At 40.5% G+C, this 23844-nt stretch overlaps 1 long non-coding RNA gene across 1 annotated transcript in view; it reads right to left on the reverse strand.

Moving 5' to 3' along the window:
• Positions 1 to 23613, reverse strand: part of LOC122108004 — a 43675-nt gene extending 20062 nt beyond the window's left edge. The window contains exon 1 of the long non-coding RNA XR_006147453.1: positions 23564 to 23613. This is a non-coding gene — a long non-coding RNA (uncharacterized LOC122108004). The remainder of the gene's footprint in view (positions 1 to 23563) is intronic.
• Between the last annotated feature and the right edge of the window lie 231 nt (positions 23614 to 23844).

Below are 23844 nucleotides of genomic sequence, written 5' to 3' on the forward strand. Positions count from 1 at the left end.
AGGGAGGGAAGGAGAGAGAGAAAGAAAAGAAAGGGAGGGAGGGAGGAAAGAAAGAAAGAGGAGAGGAGAAGAGGAAGAGGGAGAGGGAGAGGGGAGGAAGAGAAAGGAGCAAAAGAAATGAAGGAAAAGGAGGATAAAAAGGAAAAGGAGGGAAGAAAGGAAAGAAGGAAGAAAGGAAAATATATGGTTAAAGTTAGGGTTTAAAAATAATAATTAGAAACTAAAAATGGAGTTGACATAACATTATTAGGCTATATAAGAGCTATGTGTCCGTGGCTAACTTCACTGTAATTCCTTATTTCTGAAGTTAGTTTTGTTCATGTACAAGATGAAGAGAATAGTAACATCAGCCTAGCCTGTCTTAATCATATGGTGTCTCGGGTTTCTTCTTACCCAGCATGAAGGTGTCATAATCAAGTGCCTCCAGAGATGAGGAAGACTGTGTCAGTGAGAGGCGCAGCTGGGAACCACAAGTCCATTGGAGAGGTGCTTAGTTTCCATTTAAATCATGTGGTCACCAAACAACACAAATTGGGGCTTGATATGGACTGCAGCCCATCAAATTGCCTCTCTTTCTATACATTTCAAAGTCAAATTGTTCAAACTACAGTGGAGCTCAGTGTGAGAGAGAGGTGGGTGACATTTTCATCCTTCTAAAAGATGGGTTTGTATATGTCTAATAGGTAAAATTCTTTCTGCACTGTGTGACAGATTAGTAGATCAGAAATTTCACACACATACACACACACACACACACACACACACACACACACAGATTTTCCTTGGCATGCCTCTTTCTTTCCCTCCCTCCTTTCCTTTCCTTCCTTCCATCTTTCCTTCCTTCCTTCCTTCCTTCCTTCCTTCCTTCCTTCCTTCCTTCCTTCCTTCCTTCCTTCTGTCCTTCCTTCCTTCCGTCCTCCTTCCTTCCTTCCTTCCTTCCTTCCTTCCGTCCTTCCATCCTTCCTTCCTTCCTTTCTTCCTTCTTTCCTTCCTTCCCTACTTCCTTTCTTCCCTTCTTCCTTTCTTTCTTCCCTTCCTTCCTTTTCTTTTTTGTTTGTGTATTTCTTAAAAATAATGTCTCTTTATAAAGTCTTTACAAAACATAGAAAAGAAAAATCTAAGAACTAATCGCAAAGAATTTTACTCTCCTCCCTCTACATGCCCCCCCCCCTCCGCCGCAAACAAGTAAACTCTGTGAGCATTTTGATTTATGCATCAGATACCAGACAGGACTGTGGAATTGATATTCATCCTCAGAGCTAAGTAATTATCAGAGGTAAGGCAGGAAAATAACTTGCATCCATCAGCTGAGTTCCTATAAGAACTTAGGATGCGACAGAGCTAATAAAAGCAGTATTAAATGACTTCTCAAACGCCTGACTAAAACCAGAAGTCCAGAGCAGAAAGCCTAGTGAGGAGGAGTTTACCGCTGTGCTATTGTTAAAAGAAACTTGGTTCTGAGTCTACAACAAAACTATTGTGTAAATGACATTTGCTTTAAGAAATGAATACTTGGCTGACAGTCCAGTCCATAGAGAGCTTTTGGCTGCCAGCATCTCCTCAGTAATTCAACATAGAAAAAGTACCATTTTTGACCTTTAAACATTGAATACAGTCAATGTTAAAATTAAAAGATGTAGGCTTCTGCATGTCAAAAGAAAAGACAGTAAACAGAGCTGGGTTCTTTTATTTAGCGTACACTGTGCTGAGATGTTCTTACTCCTCTGTGGAATTGTTAGGGATGAAGAGAGGAGTTGAGAAGCAAGGAAGGAAACAAGTTGAATACTAATTACCATGGGTTCGAATGAGAAGAAATCCAATGTGTTCATGATTAATAATCATCTGACTTAATACTAATATTGTCAAGAAGAATTATAGATTTCAAAGTATCTGTGATTGTTCTTTCTGTCATGGAATTTTTACACTTGCAATTTTTGTTTTTCCCTTCCTTCCTCCATTCCTCTTTCCCTCCCTCCTTTTCTCTTCCTCTTTTCCTTCTTTCTTTCCTTCCATCTTCCTCCCCTTATTTCCTTCTTTCCTTTTCCTTTCTTCCTCCCTCTTTACCTTCCTGCCTTTCTTCCCTTCCTTTTCCCTCCATTTCCCCCTCCCTCCATACCTTCTTTCCTCAATTAAGTTTCCTTTTTTCCTCCTTCCCTGCCTCTCCTCTCTTCCTTCCTTTCCTTCCTGCCTCATTCTTTCCTGCCTTTCTTCATTTCTTTCTTCTTTTTTAAAAATTTATTTATTTTTAGCTTGGTGCTTACACCTGCAATCCTAGCAAGTTAGGAGGCTGAGATCTGAGAATGGCAGTTTGAAGCCAGCCCAGACAAAACAGCCCAGGAACAGCACCCAGCCCTAAGTTTAAGCCCCAGAACCAGCACCAAAAAATATAATAGTTTTTGAAACAGGGTCCTACTACGCAGGTTTGGATGGCCTCAGACTATCAACTTACCTACCTTAGTCTTCACATTATAGGTGTGAATCACTGTGCCTGGTCAATATTGGTTTTTTACTGTTTTTAAATTTTTTGTGTGCCAGTCCTGAGGCTTGAATTAAAGGTCTGGGTTCTGTTCCTGAGCTTTTTTGCTCAAGGCTAGCCTTCTACCACTTGAGCCACAGCTCCACTTTGGCCTTTTGGTGACTAGTTGAATATAAGTCTTTTATAGACTTTCCCTCCCCAGCTTGCTAGCTTCTAACTATGATCCTCAGGTCTCAGCCTTTTGATCACCTAAGATTACAGGAGTGAGCTACCATATTAGTCTGGTTACTACTATTATATTAATTGTACTTTCTATCTATGAAAATTTTCTCTGTGCTATTGGTATATTTGGGGATAGAGTTTTAAGAATATCTCAGATAGATTTTTTTAAATATTATATTTTAAAATACATATTTGCTTTACTTTAATTATAATTTTACTATAATTATTTCTTATCAAAATATTTCTCACTATAGGTCATTCCATTTTCCACAAGTCATTAGAGTATTGCACTTAAATAACCACATATTATTGTAACATATTCTAACCTATATTAGTATTCATTTCAAAATGATTGCTCATAAAAATCAAGGGGCAAATATCATATATTAACTCTAGAAGGTTGTAGATATTTTTAAAAAAACAGCTAATTCTTTCAAGCTAATTATCACAGAATAATTTAATCAAATAAGGTACACACCTGAACTTCCTGAACTTCAGCAGGGAGACTAAGACAGGAGATTTGTAAACTTTAGGATGAATTGTGGTACATCCTATCACTCTATCTCAGAAAAAATAATTAAATACATGTTTACTAGTCCATAGGTTTATTTATTTACTTATTTATTTTTTGTCAGTCATGGGGCTTGAACTCTGGGCTTGGGCACTGGCCCTGTATTCTTCAGCTCAAGGCAAGCGCATTATAGCTTGATCCACAGCACCACTTCTGGTTTTCTGGTGGTTTATTGGAGATAAGAGTCTCATGGACATTCCTGCCCAGACTGGCTTTAAACTGCAATCCTCAGATCTCAGCCTCCTGAGTAGCTAGGATTATAGGCATGAGCCACTGGTGCCTGGCTCATAGGTTTATTTTTTTATTACTTTAATGTTTACCATCTATGGATTTTGTATTCTATGAATTTCATTGGGAATAAAGAAACAGGTGGGTAAGATGTTAGTTTTCCTATAAGACTATAAAGATAGCCAGGCACTTGTGGCTCATGCCTATAATCCTAGCTACTCAGGAGGCTGAGATCTGAGGATCATGGTTCAAAGCCAGCTCTGGCAGGAAAGTCCGTGAAATTCTTATCTCCAGTGAATTACTCAAAAAAAGCCAGAAGTGGTGTTGTGGCTCAAGTGGTAGAGTGCTAGCCCTGACAAAGAGGTCAGGGACAGCACCCAGGCCTTAAGTTCTAGCCCCAAGACCAGTACTACCACCACCAACAAATGATCATAAAGAATCATTTCTGGAGGGAATCTGAGTTTTGAGCTCAGGGATTTTTGCTTATTAGGAGGTATTCTACTGATTAAGCTATATCTCTGGCCCTTTTTGCTCTTTTATTATAGGGTTCCACTTTTTTTTTTTTTGGCTAAGCAGTTCTTTTATTTATAATGTTGATCCTGGCAGTGCACATTTTTCACTAGCACAACTTGTCAAAGGCCTAAACCCATCATAAAAAATAAACAAAGATTGAATATTGTTTTCTGTTGAATATCCAGGTTGTGAATTACAGATCAGTCTCTTTCCTGCAGACACTAAGCATATGGGAAGATCTGAGCAAAAGCATTTACTTAAGAAATGTTCCTATGTCACCAAGACATCCCTTTCTATCTCAATGCATTTTACACCACTCTTTCTTTTGGCCAATAGAGAGGCAAAAATAGAGTGAGGAGGGAGGAAACATTGCCATCTTATCAAATATCTAATGACTGTAATCATAATCACATTAAGTGTTACTCAGAATTAAATATTGAATATATTCAGGGCACTGGTCTCAGTGCTTTGGTTGCATTATCACATTTTATTATTTCACCCTTGCAATAACCCCAATGAAAAAGGTACAAGTTGTCATTATCAGAACATAGTTCTATAGTTTCTCCTCCTCTTCTTCTCTTCCTTTCTTCTCCTATACTGTCTTGGGGCTTGAACTCAGGGCCTGGGTGCTGCTGTTCCTTAACTGTTTGTAGGGTTCCATTTTTTGTCCAGGCCAGCCTGGACTGGACCATGGTCGTCCTATTTATACTTCCCACCATAGCTGGGATTACAGATGCATACCAGTTTTTCAGTTGAGATAGGTTCTTGGAAACTTTTTGCTTGGATGTCCCTGGCACTATGATCCTCCGCACCTTTACTTTCTAAGTAACTCATTAAAAAATGTTTTAAATACAAAATAGGTCACCATGAATTAAAGAAACAAATGATTTGGTGCCCAAGTACTACCCAGGACATTAGTGTGTCTGTCATCGCTATGTTATTCACATTTCCTTAGTTTGTGCTTCAAGTACAGTTAAGAGACATTTCAATCAATTTATATTCTAAAAGTTCAAAACAGAATAAAAATCTATGTGTGTATGTTTCTATCACATACACACTTTCAGCTTGCTCGAAAGTTTTTTTTGTTTTTTGTTTTTGTTTTTTTTTGGGGGGGGGTCTGGTTGTGGGGCCTGTCCTCTGGGCCTGGGCGCTGTCCCTCAGCTCTTCAGCTCAAGGCTAGCGCTCTACCACTTGAGCCACAGCGCCACTTCCGGATTTTTTTCTTTTTGCTGAGGAATCGAACCCAGGGCCTCGGGCATGCAAGGCAAGCGCTCTACCACTGAGCCAACTTCCCAGCCCTTGCTTGAAAGTTTTATTGTTGAATAAAAGTACTTAGTACTAAAATGTTATTTTTAGAGTTCACAGCTCTAAGATGGAAATGTGTTTAGAGCTTGGATATGATAGTTTATGTCTTTCTTAAAGTTTCAGAATAAGCAATAATAACTATGTGAAGACAAGGATACCAGAACAAACCAAACAGGGAGACAAGGCATGATTTTGAAAGAGTCTGAGTTTTTAGGTGGCATAAACATGAAAGAAGTTGGGGTCATGAGGTGCTTCTACTAAGATAAAATGGAATTATTCCTGAGGATGGCCAAGGTACAACTAATTGATTGCAAATCGCATCAAAGATTCCAGATAAGATTTTTCTGACACTGGGGACTGAACTCACACCACTTGAACCTCACACTGAATTCTGCTCTTTTAGCTTGTTTGTCAGACCTGGTCTTGAGTTTTTGCCTGAGTTGGTCTTGGGCCTTGATCCTTTCCTCTCTGCCTCCTCAGTAACCGGGATTGTAGACACATACAGCTTGCTCGGCCCCAGGCAAGATTATGTTGAGGGCTCTTATACTGATTATGGTCATAAAACTCTGACAACTACATTTTAATATAATGCTTTGTGTTTATACCACTTAAGATGGTTGCAATTTCATCAGGCTTTTCTTTTGGAGGGTGGGGGAACTTCCAAACCAGTGTCTGTGGGAGAATCTAATCTTATTTATGCCAGACTGGTAGTTTTCTTTCTCTTCTTTGAATGTTTATATGAAATGATATGAACTATAAACATTTCTATATGAAAACATTTTTGTCTTCTACTGGCTGCATTGCAAGGAGACTGAGAAGAAGTGCAGAAAGAGTAAACCACTCATCTTCCTTTTCTTTTCCCAGTTCCAGCAGCCACGGTGTAAATCAGCTCAACATCATGTGGCGTGGTCTGGCAACAATCATGAATTTTGGTCAGTGTGTTTGACAGATCAAGGTCCATCAGTTTTTCCATAGTGACATAAGAAGCAAGTCACACCTCCATGTGGGATGTCTTCCAGGGCTACCGAGTTTTGTAAAGCACATAGGAAGGAGTTAATTAAAGGGTGGGATTCAAACATGATCAAGTCTGTAAACACCTGGAGCTTAATCAGCTGTTTCTCAGGGATTGGCGGCTTGTGCAGTGAGGAGGCATTTGTTTAAGTTCACGGCCTGCTCGTGTCTAGAGACTTTTCTCAAGGCTGAGCTCTCTTTTGGAGGGAGATTAAATGCAGGAACCAAAGTGCCCTACATTACTGACATGGCTTTTCATCTTTCCATATTGACTTTCCTTTCAAAACACTATGTGGAAAAATTCATGCTTAATTTTTCATAATAACATTTTCTTTTTGTTTGTTTTTTTCCAAATGATTTCATATCTGTACTGCACATCCATCCCAAATGACTTACACAGGAAGTGGGAACTAAACAGAAACAAACTCACACCCTTTTCTATGGCAGCTTATTTAGAAAAATTAGTGATTAAAAATCAAAACATAAAATTCAAAACATAAAATCCTTTCTGGTGAGATATTTCCTGAGGTCCCATCGTTTTTAAAAAAAATCCCACCCTGCGTTTTTACAGAGCTTCTACTCTTTATTATATTGGTTTTCATTGTTGTGGCTTATCACATACGCAGGCTAAAGCTTATAGATATTTCAAAGCTTCATAGAAATTGCTTAAGGAATGAATGCCCTGCAGGAAATGAAAGTTTGGCATTGTTTCTTCCTGCACAGCTCCTCCCAACAGGGCTGACCAGCTTCTTTCTGCCATGACTTTCAGTATGCCATTACCTTCCGTATGACAGGAATAAGGGTAACCTACAACCACACAATCTCACAGAACAGGCCATTATTGATGTGCAGTTCTCATGTCCTGTAAGCTGAATGTTAATAGAATTTAGAATCTTGTTTTCTTTCTTTTTTTTTGTCGGTCTTGGGGCTTGAACTCTGGGCCTGGGCACTGTCCCTGTGCTCTTCAGCTCAAGGCAAGTGCTCTACCACTTGAGCCACAGCGCCACTTCCGGTTTCCTAGTGGTTTATTGGAGATAAGATCTTATGGACTTTCCTGCCTGGGCTGGCTTTGAACCTCGATTCTCAGATCTTAGCCTCCTGGGTAGCTAGGATTACAGGCGTGAGCCAACAGTGCCTGGTTTTAGAATCATGTTTTCTTGCATCATTGTAAACAAGAAATAACTCTGACAATAGAGACTGCTACCATGCCAATTCTTTCCAGTATTGTATTTTTCATGTGAAAGGAAATTTTTTTTAAAAAAAGAAAAACAACAACAAAGAATCTGTTATCTTTTCTACGAAAGGGGAAATTTAGTTCTATAATTTTCCTTTGGTTTTTGAGATTATAACAGAAGACAGACTGGACAGTGTAATTCAATGATACAGTATATGCTGAGCAATCACCAGACCTGGGGTCCAATTCTCAGCACTTGGGGTGCGGGGGAGGGGCGGGGGGGGAAGGGAAGGAAGGAGGGAAGGAAGGAAGGAAGGGAGACCAAACAACAACATAGGAGATGGACTAATGGGACAATTATAATACAGTACATTAAAAGACATACATATATTTACAGCCACAATAGATCACTCTAATAATCTTAGCTATTTAGGAGGCTGAGATATGGAGGATCTAGGTTTGAAACAAGCCCAGATGGAAAAGTCCTTGAAACCCCATCTCCAAATATAACCAGCAAAAGCCAGGCTAGAGGCATAGGTCAAGTAGTAGAACACCAGCCTGACAAACAAATCAAATGAGCATGAGGCCCTGAATTAAAAAAACAAAACTAAAGAAAAAAAACAGAAACCTATTTAAAACAAGTTACATAGAGTCAATTAATAAACAAAAAAACCCACTTCTTGGAATTTAGACATTATCATCATCATCATCATCATCATCATCATCATCATCATCATCATCATCATCATCATCATTACTGTTGTTGTTGAGATAGGATTTTACTATGCTGCCAACCCTGACCTCAAGTCTGTAATATTCCTACTTCAGTTTCCCAAATACTAGGATTATGGGTATATGCTACTACACCCAATTCAGACATTCTTTCTCCCCCCTACAGAAGTAATGCATTAAATAGTGTTCCTTTTATTGGGTCAGCCCAATAAAAATAGTTTTTTGCAATAATATTCTCATTCCTAATGAAACAATTTAAAAATACAGTTGTATTGCCTTCCTCCCCTGGTAAACCCATCCTGTTCTCCCAGGATTGTCACTCTTCTTGGTAGTCACAAAAGGAATACAGAGAGAGGGAGATGGACAACAGTGAAGAAATTACAGGAACAAATGGGAGAAAGAGTAAAAAAAAAAAAAAAAAAAAGGGAGAGAAATGATTTGAAGACAGTTGGCAAGTGCCAGAGAAATAAAGCTGGGGGAGGAGGGGATGCCTAAACTGGAAAATAACAAAGAAGCTTCTTGAAGAATATAGCTAAGCAGAACTAGAGTTCTGAAAATGGTGGAAATGCAAAATGCACGGGATGAGTCTGAGAAAGGAAGAAACATTAAGACAACCGATTTCCAGCCAGGCACTGGTGGCTCACACCTGTAATCCTAACTACTCAGGAGGCTGAGATCTGAGTTCGAAGCTAGCTTGGGCTGAAAAGTCCCTGTGAGACTCTTATTTGCATCTAACCACCAGAAAACCAGAAGTGGCACTGTGGCTCAAAGTGGCAGAAGCTAGACTTGAGCAAAGGAGCTCAGAGGCAGCGCTCTGGCTCTAAGTTCAAGCTCTACAACCTACAAAAAAAAAAAAATTAAGAAAGACAATCCATTTCCAAAGTGGGCCATTGGGCGGGCTGGGAAGGTGGCTCAGTGGTAGAACGTTTGCCTTGCATACATGAGGCCCTGGGTTCAATTCTTTAGCACCACATAAGCAGATTAAAAAAAAGCCGGAAGTGGCTCTGTGGCTCAAGTGGTAGAGCGCTAGCCTTGAGCTGAAGAGCTGAGGGACAGTGACCAGGCCCAGAGTTCAGGCCCCACAACCGGACCCTCCAAAGTGGGCCATTGGGTGACACTTGAAGGCCAGGGCAACTTGGTGCTCTCTAGCACAAGGGGAATGATTGGGGAGTGGTAGGTAAAGCCACAGGTCACACCAAGGCCTCTGAACACTAATGGTCCACATACTTAGAAGATGTATGTTCTAAATTTAGAGTTAGCAATGTTGCTGGAGTAAAATTTAAATATTTTAGACAATTTATCTTTTTTATTTTTTACCATTTTGAGTATACAATTCCATGATACAAGTATCATATCTAACTACAATACTCTTCTGTTCCTTTATACCGAAGAGAATGAATGTCTTGAAGCTCTTTGAATGTCTTGAAGCTCTCTCTCTTAATGAAATATTCCTCTGTTCCTAGTGGGACTGTCAGTGCCAAGATACCAATTCCCCTTCCACAAGAATGGGCACATCATCCGGGGCGGTCATTTATTACTAAATGTCCATTGGAGTCAGGATTGCTTCCAGGAGCCAAGCAAGGCAAATCCTAGTTAGCATTGATAGCTGTTCTAGAACTCTGAGGGTGAAGTTACATCTTCGTCTTTTCATTGAGATCGCCATACTTTACCATAGATCCAAGCTACTGGTGGATGTTTTTGCCAAAATAGAGCATTTTCCAAGAAAATTGCCTCATTAAGAAGGGAAAACAAAGAGGACAAGTGAAAAAAAATGAAAAAGAGAAAAAATTGGCATAAAACAGAGAGACACAGAGAGGCGGGGGCGTGAGGGAGGGAAGACATGGTAAAAAGTCCTGTCAAATGGAAAATGACACATAGTGTCATTTGACTCTTTGTCCAGCCATGCCTGAAGCAGACAAGATCTGTCTTTTCAGACGTATTAGCCAAAGACTTACATTTTTTTCTTAAGTAAGATTGAGAGAACTTTTTTTTTTCATTTGTGCTCAAAGAGGCTTAGTGATTTGATTATTTAGCTTCATGCTCCTGCTGGAGTATTTTTGTCATTTTTTAACTTTCTAACATTTATTAAACTTAATTTGGGCATTGAGTGTGTGCTTATTGAACTAAATGGCGTAGGAAGAAGAAGCATGTTCTCCTAAATGAGAGAAAGCAATGGAAACGGGCCATTAGTCTTTGTTCTCTAAGGTAAGCAGGTGACATGATCACTAAGATCATCTCCAAGGACAGTGTTCAGGGCTAAGAGTTGAGACTTAAAGAATAGCCTTGGGCCAGGCGCTGGTGGCTCATGCCTGTAATCCTAGCTACTCAAGAATCTGAGATCTGAAGTTCATGATTCAAAGCCAGCCCAGGCAGGAAAGTTCGTGAGACTCTTATCTCCAATTAACCACCAGAAAACTGGAAGTGGTACTGTAGCTAAAGTGGTAGAGTGCTTGCCTTGAGCTGAAGAGATGAGAGACAATGCCCAAGCCCAGAGTTCAAGCCCCATGACCAAAAAAAAAAAAAAGAAAGAATAACCTTGGATTAGGTAAAGGAGTACTTGCTTAGCAATGCACAAAATCCCGAGTTCGTAACACACACACACACACTCCATCCTACAATCTCCTGTACCAACAAGAGGTTCTTCCCCCACTGACTACTTTGAAACTTCGAATTTTATTCCATGAAAGAAAGCATGTATTTAGTACACCAATTACATGAAAGTATCAAATCAGATGTCTGCCCAAATTCTTTAATAGATCTGTTTAGATTTGCTACTATACTTTCAGACTCAGGGTACAGATGGCAGCAAGCTAGACCAGTGGGGAGGAAATGATACCAAACCTAGACACACCGACAGGAGGGAGCATCTGGGACTTACTGGCATGCAAGGACAGAAATCATTAGAAAGGAAGCGCCACTAACGCCCAGACTTTGTCCAAGCTGTGTCCTCAGTACCCACAACTACACCCAGCACATGGTAAGCCACATGAAGCTGGTCTATTTAAATTCATGGTCCAGATTAGGACTGGTCTAACAAATAACGAATGGATCTGCAGGAGGGATTTCTGAGACCCCAGCTATTGAGATAGGGTAGAAGGAAAGCAAAAATCCCTCTGCAGGCTGGCTGCAGAGGGATCTTATATGCAGCCTGCATATATAATTCATAAGTAATGTTAGTACAATAGTAAAAACCTTTTTAAGTCTCTGGTTTGGTTCTCTAAAACAGGGACGAGTAAGGGGAAAGCACTGAAACCAGAGTTTTAGGCCAAAAGCCCAGTCCTGGGGTGATAGGTTAGCTCCGGTCATTCACCCCAGCATGCCAAGTGAAAGCAGTAATGATCATGATAAAGATCAGGAAAAGGAGATTAACTCATACAGCATGGACACAGTATTCTTCCTTTGCTAAGCTTGCTGGCTACCATAAGGTAAACTATATTACCCTTCTCCACTAAATTGTCCCTGTCATGACCTCTGAAAACCCATGAGCCAACTGAAAACCTTCCTCCACCAAGTGGTTCTCTCAGGCCTTTTGGTCACAGTGATGAAAAAGCAACCCAGAACAGGTCTGTGTGAACCCTGAGCCTGATGCCCCTTGGCGTCAGACACCACATGTTGACAGTCGATGTGGTTGGTACTACACGTTGGATACCACTGGAGATGGGACTGGCAACACCAGCCTTAGGAACTGGACATTGTTACCATCACTCATTTCTCTTATTGGCAAAATTGGCTCCCAGGTCAAAGTCTATGTTTTTTGTTTATTTGCTTGTTTTTGCAGTTTTGGGGTTTGAACAAAATTAATAGGCTTATCATGTGCTTATTAACTAGAAATCCCATGTGTCTTTGCTTTAGTATGTTTTTCACACAAGGACTCATGCTTTTGCCTAGACCAGCTTAAGTCCATGATTCTCCTACCTCCACCTTCTGTGAAGCTGGGACAAATAGCCATATGGTCCACGCCCCCTTTCCTTATGAGTACTGGAAATTTGAATTCAGGGCCTCATATTTTCTATGGCAGGCACTCTACCACTTGAACCTCCCTGCCAATACTTTTTGTCTTGGCTGGTTTTGGAAATAGAGTCTTCCTTCATGCTGGGGCCAGCCTAAACCGATCCTTCCACTGTGCTTTCCTGCATGCCAGAGGTAACAGGCCAGTCCTACCACGGCCCATCACATCATTGCGCTTCTCTCATAGCTGGGATGTGGGCATGTGCCACATCAGCCAATGGTTGAGTCTGAATTTTGCCAAAGTTTCTGCCCTGGACAACATCAAACCGCAATGCCCCAATCCACCTCTGATGTAGCAAGGATTATAGCACTGAGCTGCTGGGCTTGGCTCTGGTTTGTTTTCTGAGATAGGGTCTCACTGATTTTGTTGGCTAAACTGACCTTGAACTTTGATCCTACTAGCTCACCTTCAAAGTCTATTATTTGAGTCTAGAGAAGAGACCCAAGCTGCAGGAGCATTAAAAAGAAAGTATCCATCCACTCTTGGCTTCTGTGGTCCTAGTTTTATAAAGCTGTTGTTATTCCTTACAGTGAAATAAGCAATAAAGCCTATATATATATATATATATATATATATATATATATGTATATATATATACATATATATATATACATATGGCTTACCATACACATATGAAATCAGAAACAGAGGCAATTAGGAGACAAATTACAAAATTGAGGCACTGTCCTAAAGAAGGCGATATAGTTTCACATAGCATGTATCAACATAGTAATATGAAAGGTGTCCCAAGAGATTCTCTTTGTCCCATTCATATTCTTTCTTGCCCCTAATCATTATTACTCTCTATAGACAGAGTTGTCTATTCAAGCTAATAGCTTAAAGCATTTTTTCCTATTTGCGGAGTGGCTTAAAAAAGATACAAGCACGTTAAATGGCATTTTTAGTTTCTAATTCAGTGGACTCCTGTATCTCCTAGTGAAGCATCTCTAATTTTAAGTCACTTTTAATTTAGCAGGGTGCACAGTTGCAGAAATGAAAAGCAAACTATTTGTAAATGGATTATTAGAAACTACAGTGTGGGTCCAGCTTCTATTGTAAATTGATTTGTGGGTATATGGTGGTGACAGGTAATGGGGGAAGCAATAATTTTTGTTGATATTTCAGAGAAGCTATTCATATACTCTGGATATGAATTCTTTATCCGCTGAATAGCTGGCAAGATTTGCCTCCTTTCTGTGGGCTGTCTCTTGATTCTGATCATTGTTCCTTTTTGATGTACAGAAACATTTTTATTTGATATAGTCTCATTCATCCATTCTTTCCTCCTAATTGCCAGGCTATTAGAGTCCTGTTTAGAAATAAATAACTATGGGGCTGGGAAGGTGGCTCAGTGGTAGAGTGCTTGTCTTGCATGCCTGAGGCCCTGGGTTCGATTCCTCAGCACCACATAAGCAAAAAGAAAAAACCGGAAGTGGTGCTCTGGCTCAAGTGGTAGAGTGCTAGCCTTGAGCTGAAGAGCTGAGGGACAGCACCCAGGCCCAGAGTTCAGGCCCCACGACCGGACCCAAAAAAAAAAAAGAAAGAAAGAAAGAAAGAAATAACTATGTCTATATCTTTCAGTGTTTCTCCTATGTTTTACTGTAGTAGTTTTCAGGATTTAGGGCTTACATTAAGATCTTTGATCCAGTTGGAGTTGATTTTTGTACAGGTGTGAGATAAGAGAGTAGTTTCACACTTTCACATGCAAATACCAGCTCTCACAGAACAGTATGGTGAAGTAGTTGTCTTTTCTCCAGCATAAGCTTTTGGCTGCTATGTTGAAGATCAAATAGCTATAGTTATGTGGTTTTGTTTCTTATCTTCTATTTTGTTCCTCTGGTCTTTATGTCTGTTCCAGTACTAGTATCAGGCTGTTCTTGTTACTATGGTTCTGTAGTACAATTTGAAATCAAGTATTGTGATGACTTCGGTGTTGCATTTTTTTTTTGTTCAGCATTGCATATGCTATATGGGTCTTATATGCTTTGCATATGAATTGCTTTCAAACTCTACTATACTATAGGAGTACAAGGCTCACAGCAAACATGTTAGTATTCACAACACTGTTAGCCCTTCTTCGGTGAGTAGCCATTCTTCTCTGGAGGAATAGTACTTGGCTTGCCAGTGGAAACTGAGAGAAACCAGGTGACTCTGAAATATAAGCTGCTTGTCATGAACTAGATGTTATCTGATCTGCCCAACTATAAAGTCAGACACATCCAAGTGGAAATAGTATATGAGTGAGCGTATCTGAGCAAGTCCTGCAAGCTTAAGTTTCACATGCTAAAGGCTCATCTTCCTAGTGTTCCTAGTTAGGCCTCATTCTCCCTCTGCAACTACTAACACTGTACAAACCCTTCTGTAATCACCAGTTAAGAAAAAGAAAGGCTAGCACAGTTTACATGTAGCTTAGTGTAGTAAATTGGCATCATGAAAAAGTAAGTTTGGCAGAGAACCACAGTCCGACTCCATTCCATTCAGTCCAATGTAAAGATAAAGAGAGAAAATTCTTTCTGTGTGTAGGACTCTGAGTAACAAATCTTCTTGGCCTTTTCCTGGAAAGAGATAGGGTGATAGACAGTACCAAATGGCTTGGTTATATTGACATGGAAGTGGAAAGAATATTCTAGAAGATTGGTGACAGGAGGTTGGAGAGGTAGCTGTGTAGGCTCAAAAAAAAAAAAAATAGGTCCACAGTCATTTCATTACATTGGTTGTCAGTCCCATAGCCATTCTTTTTTTCTTATGAATGGAACTTCAGCTCCTCCATGTGTCTTTGTGCTCTAGAAAAGGTTGCCTGCATTTGTATTCTAGGAAGTGAATGAATGAATGAATGTAGGCAGACCTGTTGACTGTATTTCCTCCTAAGAATGGTTGGAGCCAGGAGTGGTAGCTCAAGCCTGTAATCTCAACTACTTGGGAGGCAAAGATTAGAGGAGCACAGTTCAAAGCAAGCCTGGGCATAGTAAAAGTTCAGGAAACTCCATCTCAGCTATATGGCTGGGCATGGTGTTAAGTGCCTGTTATTCCAGCTATGGTGGGAGCGAAAAAGCTGAGCCCATGGTGTGACACCTGTCACACCTGTCATCCCCAACAACATGATGATGAACAAGCAGGGGAATCATAGCCCAGGCTGACCTGGGCATGAAGCAAGGCCCTATAATTGGAAATAACCAACACAAAAAGGGGTGCAGGTAAGGCCTAAGTGGAGAGTGCCTGAGTTCAATTTCCAGTACTATAAAAAAAAAAAGGTGCTATAAGAGGTGTTATAATATCTGACTTCAAATATACAACAGAGATATAGTAACAAAACTAGCATGATGTTGGCACAAAGATAGACATGGAGGCCAATGGAATAAAAGAGGGGTTCTAGAAATAAACCCACACAACTACAGCCAACTGATTTTCCACAGACATGCCAAAAACACACATTGGAGAAAAGATAACCTCTACGCAAATTGGGTATTTACATGGAATACGGGAGAAAATGACTTGCCTGGTAAAACTATTCTCAGTATCATTCAGATGATAGTACTAAGACAAGACGCCTCAGACCAGACAGTTACAATGCCACCAGATAGAGAGATTAGTTTAGCTATAAATAATAAATAAGTAAATAACCCAGCTAGATATCAGTGGCTTATGCCTGTAATCCTAGCTACTCAGGAGGATGAGATCTGAGGATCACAGTTCAAAACCAACCCTAGCAGGAAAGACTCATATCTAATTAACCACCTAAAAAACAGAAGTGACTCTGTGGCTCAAAATGGTAAAGTGCTAGACTTGAGCAAAAAAGCCCAAGGACAGTGCCCAGGCCCTGAGTTCAGCCCCACAACTGACAATTAAAAAAAGAAAAAGAAAATCGAACTCATATGAAACTGGCGTGGAGAAAGCATAGTAAGAACTGTAGAAGAATGGGAGGCTCTGATAACAGAACATGCAGGCTCTGGCCTTGTTTTGCCATAATTCTTTTGTTCTGTCCTCTCTGATAGCTTGGTCCTCAAGTGAGAACAAAAGTGCTTGCTGAAGTGGCCCCCAGAGCATACTTCCCTGTTTTGGTCAATAGGAGAAAAACCATTCAACCCATAGTCATGGAATCTTTGTCCTCTCTTTAAGGGTAATCTACTATCTCAGCATCAATAACAGCCCTGTGGAAACGGCAGGTACAAAAAGGTTTTCAAAATTGACCTCCTAAGCAATTCTAGAAGCAGGGGGTAAGAAATTAGCATGATGGCCCAAGCAAATGCAGATTTACCTCTGAAGTATATCCTAAACTGGACACGTGACCCAAACTGAGATTTCCATTCATAAGGAAGAAGTACGTAGTTCATGTAGTTTTATGTAGTGCGTGGTGCCCTGTGTATGGAGACTACTTCCTTACCTCTTATAATTAAGCTGGCCTTTCAGTTTGCTTCGATGGACAGTGTTACAGACATGTCTGTGAGTTCTGAAGACATCTCCAGAGGTCTTAGCAGTTTCAGCTCTCCCTTCCTTGGAATCTTGAGCTCATGAGGGAGCTCTAAAAACCCACAGTTCTTTGGATATTTCATATATATAATTTATGTTTTGTTTTGTTTTTGGGGTCCGGTCGTGGGGCCCAAACTCTGGGCCTGGGAGCTGTCCCTCAGCTCTTCAGCTCAAGGCTAGTGCTCTACTGCTTGAGCCACAGCGCCACTTCCGGCTTTTTTTTTTCTTTTTGCTTATGTGGTGCTGAGGAATCGAACCCAGGGCCTCAGGCATGCAAGGCAAGTGCTCTACCACTGAGCCTTCCCAGCCCCCACATATATAATTTATGACTCAACATGTTTGTATGTTGAGCACACACTCAGAACTTTTTTTTATTAATATGTGAATGATCAAAAAAGGAGGATGGGCCAGAGAGCTCGGCTGCCCTTTTAAGAGACAAATATAGAAGAGAGCTGTACCTTCTATGTAATATAAATAAGGAAAGTCAAGTCTACAAGGTATGACGTAACCACCATGGAAAAGGCACAGGGAAAATGTCAAGGCATAGCTTCCCTAAGAAATACGTATGGACCTACGCTGTGCTTTGACAGGGCAATAAGTTGTATGGAGGAAACAAAGATGGAATTACAAATTTGGGGGCCTAAAATGCATTCAATTCTCCTGGGGTTTCTCTTTTGGGTCGGGCTTTATAGGATTAAAGATCTTACAAGTTATTTTGGGGTCACTCTAAAGGGTCGTGGCTAGTCTAAAAATGTTATAACAATATTTCTGGATACCCCTACCTTCTGCTTTCTTCTGTGAGCAGCCTAACCACACTGTGTGGTGTGGTGTTTGTCCTGGCCACCTGTCCTCAGGACCACCTTGTTGTGGCCTCAGACACCATGAAAGAGCCTAGCTTCAAGTGGTGAGTTAACAACACTGCAGCATTTTATCCCACTGCCCTGCAATGTCCACTGTAGATGGTTTCACACCTTTTGGCCTATTTTCCCTTTATTTCCTTTATCTCTGCCTGCCCAATTATTTTAAATTCATAGTCCTAAACCAATAGATGTAGGTTTGAAGTACCTAGCACACCCATTTTCATGCTTTTCTCTTGCTGTTTTATTTTCCATTTCCTCTTAACCCCTCTCATCACATCTGCTTTCCTCCCTTTCATTTTTTCCCCCATTCAGTTATTCCCTGCTGTCCTATTTTCCTCTGTTCAATTCAGAACATCAGCCGGAAGCTTCCCAGTTGCCAAGCAACCACATCACCCACACACACCCTTTTCTACTCCCAACAGTTTCTTCTACTTCAAAAAAAATCATGACACCAAATGATTTCTACAAGAAAAGGGAGGTACTGCTGTTTATAACTCAAGGATGGGCACCTCCCACACCTGCCTCCTCTTCCTAGATTCTGACTGTTTGTTTCGTTGCTAATTTTCCTCTGTGAGATAACAGAATAAAAGCACAAAACATCCCTCTGAGCTTATGATATTATGAACAAGAGGATAATATATAATTTCCGCCAAAGGAATAATAAAAGAGAAAAATGTTTGAAGTTTAGTTACAAAGCATAGCATGGGCTCAAGAAGGGTTTTTGCTCTAAACCAAACCTAGCCCTCCCTAAGGAAGAGTTCCATTAGGGATCAAGTTAGCCAACAAGTCCTTCTTCCAGACCTTTATCTCCTTGAGCTGAAAGGAAGCTGCTAATGGCATGTTGAGTGTGGTTTGCACAAAACAAAGGATAAAAACAATACTGAGAATTCGTTAAGCGGTTCTCCAAATTTCATTCCTGCTCCAGACATGGATGTGGCATGGCACTTAGGCAGAAGGCATAATTGGAGGATGTGGCAGCCTTTCTCACAACATGTTCTTAAGGGAGTCCAAGTCTTCTGACACATCTTGCTAGTTTAATGGGAATGGTATCTCCATATGTCCAAACACTAGGACAGAGTAACAGACACCAGGGGGTTTGAAGAAATCTCCTTTCACCCTTGCAATACCATACATAATTTGCCTGCCTGCTGTGAATTCTTTCTATGTCTTGTGCATTTATGCAATGTCTGAGAGGCTTCCCTGCTAAGCTTTCCCCAGCATTGTTGCTCAGCATTGTGGCTACAGTCCTGTGCTAATTGGGTGGTGTTGAGATGTGCTTTGCTGGGGGTACCACAGCATTTCACATATGCGAGTTCGCATGTGTCCCAGCTGCTCCTTGCAGCTTTCTAAGAGGTCTCGGGTCCTGCAAGTCAGGAATACACCAATAAACTGCCTAATGTTTAACCATGGAATATAACTACTCAGACAAAGCGGGTATTTTTATTTCATTTCTCAAGACAAGGCACAGAATTCTTTATGTGGAAGGTAAAGTCCATGAGGAATCAAAGTCCCACAGGTGAAATTCAGGTATTTCTACCACCATGCAGGCTACAACATAGGAAACATGGTTCAGTAGGAAAACTCAAATTGCTTTATGGGTTAGGCCTGGTGATAGTTTGAAAGCAAAATCCTTAGGAGACCAAAAATCTACTCCAAGTTATTCTAAGAATGCCTTACCGGAATTGGAATTGGCAAGCTACTACATCTCCTTCTAGAATCCTGCCCCTTTTACATGTGAGGTCGTCTGGGAGGTTCAGAAAGTCCTACTGTGATCTTCCAGTTTTTGTCTTAGGGTAAGCTCAACTAATGAAACATGGATTTGAATTTCTTGCAACTTTCATTTTTATATACCACTTAAGAACAACAGAGACTTAGACCCCGCCCAAAAGATTCACAATCCTACATTCACTTCTCATTGAAATCCCTTCTTTCCAATTTGAGGTGCCAGTCAGTATTACTGTGTTACATTAACCTTTTCCTCCCACATTCCTACACATTTAATTTCTTTTTCTTTTTCCATCTTATTTTATCAATATGGCCTAGAGTCTCCTAGTGCCTCCTGTCACTGAAAACTGTGACACCTGACCCAAACACAGTTATTCTTTGCCTGAAACTTGAGTGACAATGTAACCAATGTCCAAGAGCCCCGTTAACTTTCTTGAGCTCTCAAAGGGTATAGCTCCTCTGTGCACTCAGCTACCTACAATCTCAGCCATCCTTTCCTTCCTTGGGACTGCCTGATCTCTGACATCTGTAGAAAGGCATTTTTCTTTCCCATCATGTTTCTTTCCTCTTCCACCTACTCTCCATACACCCCATTACGACTTTATCTTCACAAATCTAGGCCTTAATTTCTTTCTCTCCCTTTCTTCACCTTTTCCCCTCCTAGTTGGGTTCCTCTAACTCATCATTTCTATCATTCTGTCTAGTATCTTGCCCTTCATTGGTTGACAAAGCCCCAGCCTTGAATGAGTTCATTTTCTCAGCTTCCTTGCATGTATCGAGAACATTAAGGTCTCCAGGACAGCTAATACAACTCTACCATTAGCATTATTCCAACACTATTTCACCAGATATTGGCCACTCTGGTCTGCCTACCAACCCTCCCATGGTTCAGTGCTATAGTCCTCACCTAATGTCAGAGTTAGTGATGATTTCAAGTGAACTCTAAGTTTATTACTTGAAAAGTAACAGAAAGTAACAAGCTGGGTGCCGGTGGCTCACACCTGTAATCCTAGCTACTCAGGAGGCTGAGATCTGAAAATCATGGTTCAAAGCCAGCCCGGGCAGGAAAGTCTGTGAAACTCTTATCTCAAATTAACCACTACAAAACTGGAATTGGCGCTGTGGTCAAATGGTAGAGTGCATACCTTGAGTTGAGTGAAGGGACAGCTCCCAGGCCCAAAACTGAAGCCCTATGGCAGACAAAAAGAAAAAAGAAAGAAAAGAAAGCAAGAAAGAGAAAGAAAGAAAGAGAAAGCAAGAAAGAAAGAAAGAAAGAGAAAGAAAGAAAGAAGGAAGGAAAGAAAGAAAGAGAGAGAAAGAAAAGAGAGAAAGCAAGAAAGAGAAAAAGAAAGAAAGAAAGAAAGAGAGAGAAAGAAAGAAAAAGAAACAAAGAAAATGAGGATTACCATAGGGAGCTTATCAAACTTCATGTTTTTAAAACAACACTTTAGTGAGATATTTATGCATTCATTTTCATTTATATATGCCTAAGTATTTCTAATAAGATACAGGTCTGGAATTACCTAGAATCTGAGTTTTTAAATAAAAAGAGCTTTATACTTTTTGGATATATATATATATTATATATATATATATGGGTATGTATATATATGGATACAGACACAAATATGTACATGCACACAAATTTTGTGTGAAAGTGGGTTAAATATATAAAAGTTAATTCACAGACCAACAAAGACAGGAAGATACTCAAGCTTATGAACAGCTAGCAAAACAACATTTTAAACAATCTTTATGACTATTAAATTGGCAAAAACTTAAAAAATAAAACCTATTATGAGTGAGAATATGGGAGAAAGAATTGCTTCAGCTTTTTTTGGAAAGCAAACAAAAAACTATGAAAATTAAAATATATATAGACTTCAGCCAACCAGCCTAATCTTAGAATCCAATTCCAATAAAAATAGAAGTCTAAAAAATCAGTATATGTAAACAAAGATATTTTGGGCAACACTGATTTCTTCCTACAGATACTAAGTTCCAACCAGGTTGCCATTCTTCAGGGATCCAGGCCCTGTCCTTGAGACACCCATGGGCTGAGGAGGTAGTAAGAGCCTAAGCAACTGGGGTCCCCCAGGGGATGCTATGGTTTGGAGGAGCAGTGAATTCTATGACTGCAACAAAGCATGCTTCTAAAACTTTGCATTAATTTGTGTCACCCAGGAAAGCTATGGGAAAACTTAACCCATAAATTTGTCATCAAACAAACTTGTGTTCATAAAAGTCACAGGCACTCTAACTTTTTTCAATGGCACTAGAGGTAGAATACGGGCTGCAAAAATCATTAGACACTGGAAGGAAGTATCTATTACTCAGTGGTGGCCAAATGCTGTTTTGTTCCTCTGCTTACTAAGGAAGTATACACTCTTGAAAGGCATTTGTTGAATCAACAAAATAAGAACTTATTTTTTAAAAGTTTAGCTCAGACAAATGATTTCAGTCAATAACCCCACTTAGTTAAGACCCCCCCATGGATAAACTTTTCTTCCAAACCTTCTTTCCTTGCATTTCCCTCTGTCCACTCCTTCCTCCTTCCCTTCCTTTCCCACCCCCTGTTAACCTCACTTTGACCCCATTATTTCAGTATTTAATGATGAAACCAAACTATCACATCTTAAATAATGGTCTTCAAATGCCAAAAAAAATAGTTCTGGGCAATTTTATAAGTGTGGATGTTATATAGAAAAAAATATGATTCATATTGGAAACAAAATAGACAACTGGCGCCTTATGGTTGGCTCACTCTTGAGAACCTCCTTGGAGGGCTGGGAAGGGGAGGATCTTGATTCTAAGCCAGGCTAGGCAGAAAAATTTATTACACCCCTCCCAACCTGTATCTATGGACATAGGAGGCTGAGATGGAGCGGATCTCAGTTCCAAAGCAGAGAATCCTCAAGACTCTGTCTCACAGAGAGAAGATAAATGTAGTAGTAGCCCATACATGTGCTCCCAACAACTATAAGAATCCTACAATAGGTAAGCCAAAGTCAAAGTCTAAGTCAGAGTATGCCTGACAGAAATTGGAACCAATCATAAAAATAACCAGAACAAAAGGGGGCTAGAGGCATTCCTCAGCAATAGAAAATCATCAGTTTAGTAAATGCAATGCCCTGAGTTTAAAACCTACGTACCACCAAAAGAAGGAGGGGCGAGGGGGGAAGAGGAGAAAGAAGAGGAGAAAAAAGAGGAGGAGGAGCAGGACTAGGAAGAAGAAGAAGAGGAGGAGGAAGAAGAGGAAGGGAGGGGAAAAAGGAGGAGGAAGAGGAGGAAGAAATAAATCAGTGATTTATGGCAAGCTGGATTTCATAAGTAACATCTCAGAGGGATTTCCAGCCATAGAGAAATAAGAGCAGCCTATCTACAAGCTACTCTTTATTCCTAACTATTGTTATTTAAGGAAAACACTTTTTAGGGTAGGCTCTTTTATGGAAAGGTAGGACTTCCACAGAAAAAATGAAATTGTTCTCAGCATTCAAGTACTGCCTGGCATTGTTCCCCTATCAACAACAAAACAACTGCATAGCAACCTCCATTTGCCCATTCCCTCCTTCATTACTGCTCGAACAGAGAAAACACCCCTGCGACTCCTTGTCTGCTGCATGAAGTATGTCAAACAGGAGTTGCTTCTCTATGCCAAATTGGGGAGCAACACATGCTGGCATTTCCCGGCGCAGGCTGTTCACCACGTGGGTTTCTGGAGCTCTCTCTGCCTCTTGGCTTACACTAGGCTCAGGGCTCCTCTCCCCTCCCCCACTTCCTCTCACAAAGACCACATGTAACAACAATGAGCAAGAACATGGATGATAGCTCCCAACTGTTAAAGAGCCTCCAGCTCCAGAGGTTTGCTTTATGAATACTAGGAAGGAGTTTCTCACTTGTTTTCTGCATTCTGAGGAGTACACAGAGTTCGCAGTAAGAGCAGAATAACAACCACTCTTGAAACAAAGAAAACCCCTCGCTAAATGCTGCTTTGTGAGGGCCATTTGCCATCTGTTCATTTCCTATAGCAGGGCTGCTTATCAGGACTTCATCCTACCAATCCAGACCCACATACTTTTCCTCTGTCCCAGAGGGTGAGTTTCCATGAACTTTCCCATCTGCTTTTCAGTAAGATGTAGAAAATATTATTTATAAAATGAGACTAGCAAATGACTCACGGTGAATAAAAATAAATCAGGGTGCAATTTGTCATCATCTTTTCAGAGGGGGAAAGAAATTAAAAGGCTCCAGAATTGGAGAAACAACTCACTTTTTCAAACCTCCTCAAGGAACGTCTTCAAGTGGTAGGCAGGAAATGGGCATGGGGGGGGGGGGTGCGTGGAGGGAGAGTCAGGCTCAAGTGGCAAGAACACCAGCCCATCATGCATATTCATCAGCGGCAACCTGAGCGCCTGTGTCAAACCACAGTGTGTGTGTGTTTCCTGTGCACATTTTGCAGCCACACAGCCAGGAAACACTACAAAACTAAAGTGAATTAGCACCTGGCTGCTGTATAACCTGGTTTTGTAAGAATGAGTATTGTTCACTAGT

This window comes from Dipodomys spectabilis, unplaced genomic scaffold (assembly GCF_019054845.1).
Source record: "Dipodomys spectabilis isolate Male_0828 unplaced genomic scaffold, ASM1905484v1 ptg000001l, whole genome shotgun sequence".
NCBI lineage: Eukaryota > Metazoa > Chordata > Mammalia > Rodentia > Heteromyidae > Dipodomys > Dipodomys spectabilis.